Source organism: Capricornis sumatraensis, chromosome 1, assembly GCF_032405125.1.
Source record: "Capricornis sumatraensis isolate serow.1 chromosome 1, serow.2, whole genome shotgun sequence".
In the NCBI taxonomy this organism is placed as follows: Eukaryota; Metazoa; Chordata; class Mammalia; order Artiodactyla; family Bovidae; genus Capricornis; species Capricornis sumatraensis.
Window position 1 is genome coordinate 54,184,164 of NC_091069.1, and position 3,505 is coordinate 54,187,668.

At 35.6% G+C, this 3,505-nt stretch overlaps 1 non-coding gene across 1 annotated transcript; it reads left to right on the top strand.

Annotated features, from left to right (window-relative positions):
- Positions 1 to 768: 768 nt before the first annotated feature.
- On the top strand, positions 769 to 874 carry LOC138093639 (U6 spliceosomal RNA). The gene has a single exon (XR_011146126.1). It is a non-coding gene; the product is annotated as a U6 spliceosomal RNA (small nuclear RNA).
- The last annotated feature ends 2,631 nt before the right edge of the window (positions 875 to 3,505 follow it).

Here is a 3,505-nt window from a genome sequence, read left to right on the forward strand (position 1 = left end):
ATTCTATCATATGTTCATATATTTCATATTTTCTTTTTCTATTCATACACCAGTAGACATAAGTTATTTAGATTTGTTTAATATTCGGTCATTATGAATGATGTTGGAATCAACATGGTGATGCATCTATACCTATAGGAGAGTAAATTCATTTCCTTTGAATAAATACTCAAAGATGGAATTGCTAGATCATATGATAGCTTTAAAAAAAAAATACTTGGACCACCATCCATCTTGTATTCCATAGTGAAAATACAAGTTTATATTTCTGCCAGGAATAAACAGTATCACAGTTTTCTCTTTTCCAAATTATTGGCAACATTTACTATCTCTTGTCTTTTTGGTAATAGCCATCCTAACAGATGTGAGGTTTTGATCTACATTTCCCTGATGATTAGGGATGTTGAGTACTTTTTCGTGTTCTAGATGTCTTCTTTGCACATTATCTATTCATGTACTTTGGCCATTTTAAAGCCAAATTATTTTTTTTTGTTGAATTATGAAACTTTCTTACACAATTTGAATAATAACACTTTATCAGATATATTGTTTACAAATATTTCTCTCATTCCATAGGTTCTTGTTTTACACAAATATCAACTCAGTTATTATACAATATAACCAAGATCTGACCAAAAATACACAATTATTATCTTCTCAAGACACTAAGTCTTAAAGTGGTGACTTTTGAAGTAGAAACAGTTCACTAACTCACATTATTTTGAGCCTCACGTTGTTCACTCAAAATTAACGTAAGTAAACCCTTCAGTGCTAGATTCCACAGCACATTTACTGAATTGAAATGGTAAAGAGAAGATAAACACGGCCTCTGTGCAAGGAAATCAAGCAAATCTGTGAAGCATTTCATATGTTTTATTTATAGAACTCATGATAATTAGAAATCAAAAATCCGTAAGAGATACACCGATACAAAAGAGAAAGGAATCCAAATAAAGTATAAATACTAAAGCTAGTCATAAATTCACAAGGGAGGAGAGTACAAAAAAGAAGAAAGGAACAAAAAATAAAATTATAAAACCACAAGAAAACAAGTTATACAATGGCAATATGTACATGTCTATTAATAATTACTGTAAATGTAACTGAATAAATGCTCAAATCAAAGACATAGATTAGCTGAATGGACTAAAGAAACATACAAACAAAGACTTAAACTATTCTAATTTTTAAAAAATCTTTTTCTCATTTTGATATTTTAATTTAAACTGTTCTGGATAATTTAAACTTTTATTTTCCAGGTTTTTTTTTTTTTTTCACATTCTTCTGTATTATCTTATCACCAATTGATTTCCTCTAGTGCAGTTTTCATTTCAATTTTTTGGTTCTACAGCATTCATTGGTTCTCCACTGAAAGTTTTCAATATGCTTCTCCATTCTTCTCCAGAGTTCAGTGAACGTTTTTATGACTAGCACTTTAAACTCTTTATCAAGTCAAGTATTTTTCTCTTTTTCATAATTTTTCCCTGATATTTTAATCTTATTCTTTTGTTTCCCTTGTCTTCTAATTTTGTTTGACTATCTATATTTCTTTCTATGAATTAGGCAAAAGAGTTCCTCTCCAAGCCAGAAAGGTGTGTCCTTGTGTAGGAAAGTCCCTATACAGACTGTGTATACCTAGTGACTTTTATAGGAGGGCTAGAGCTGATTCAGGCTTTTTTTCCCTCCCAAGGTACATTGGGGACTACTGCTTTGCTGTATATGAAGGTAGGAGCTGGACACTGGCACAAGCCAGTGCACACTGGGTGTTGCCACCTTGGTGGGGTGTGACTGGCATCAGAACTTGCTGTGGGGTGGGATAGTCTTGATAGACCAGCTAAAGCACCTGCACTTTTCAATCTGAACTGTCCCTGTGCTCAGATGCATAGAAAGTGAAGTTGTATGCTAGCCCTTTAAAAGTGGAGTCTTGATTTGTTACAGCCATCTGGCTCTTCTGGATATAAGGCTTGCTGTTTTTAACACCAGGGAGGTCATCTTCCCAGTACTGGTCCCCAGGGCTCGAGTGCTCAATGTGAATCTCAAAGCATTTGCTCCTTAGGAAAGACATCAGCGTTTGGGATATTGCCTTTCACTTGTGGGTCATTCACCAGGGTGTGGGTCCTGAGTAGATTGTATCTTTGTACCCTTAAACCCATCTGGACGCTTTTTGCTTGTTTGTTTTTGTTCCCTAAATTGTAGAAGAGCTATTCTGCTAGTTTTCAGGTGTCCTCAGAAAGAGTTGTTTTCTTACACTGTACACACTGGGTGTGTCTATGGAAGGAGGTGAGCAGGATCCTCTTACTCTGCTGTCTTGATCCTGCCTTCTCTATTTTGAATATGTGCATCTATCTTCTACTTATTTATCACTGGATAGAAATCTGAATTTATATTTTGCTAATTATGATAGCTCAGTTGGTAAAGAATCCACCTGCAATGCAGGAGACATCAGTTTGATTCCTGTGTCTAGAAGATCCACTGGAGAAGGGATAGGCTGGTAATTAATCTGCCCGCAATGAGGGAAACTGGGGTTTGATCCCCTGGGTTGGGAAGATCCCCTGGAGAAGGGAAAGGCTACCCATTCCAATTTTCTAGGCTGGAGAATTCCATGGACTGTACAGCCCATGGAGTTGCAGAGTCGGACACAACTGAACGGTGTTCACTTCATTTTCACTTTCATTCATTCACTCATTGTTCATCTTTTAGACTTATGTGCGTCGTAACTTATATAGCATAATTTTGAAAAATAAATCATTAATCATAAGTGAAAATACAGAGTATATGTTGTTATTGTCTAGTCACTAAGTTGTGTCCAACTCTTTGTGACCCCATGGACTACAACACAGCAGGTGTTCCTGTCCTCCACTCTCTCCCAGAGTTTGCTCAAATTCATGTCCGTTGAGTCAGTAATCCTATCTAACCATCTCATCCTCTTCTGCGTTTTCTCCTTTTGCTTTCAGTCTTTCCCAACATCAGGGTCTTTTCCAGTGATGTGGCCCTTTGTAGCAGGTGACAAAACTATTGGAGTTTCAGCATCAGTCCTTCCAATGAATATTCAGTATTGATTTCCTTTAGGATTGATTGGCTTAAATTCCTTGCTGACCAAGGATCTTTCAAGTGTATTCTCTAGCACCACAATTCTAAAGCATCAGTTCTTTGGCCCTCAGCCTTTTTTATGATCCAACTCTCACATCTGTACACAACTTCTGAAAAAAAACCATTGTTTTTTTTGTCAGCAAAATCATTGTGGATGGTAACTGCAGACTACAGAATATATACCAACATTATTTATTAACAGATCAAATGGTATAGATGAGCCAATAACAACTTAAATGTGCCATAAGTGTATCCTTTAAAAGAAGAACAAAGGAAATTCCCATGAAAAATGAATAAAAATAAGAATTAAATGAGTAAGGGAATTGGATAGATAGAGATTGATATCTATAAATACTTTTATTGGCACAAGAGCTAGAAGAAAACATTTTGAGACCTATGGAGAGAGTAGTTTGTA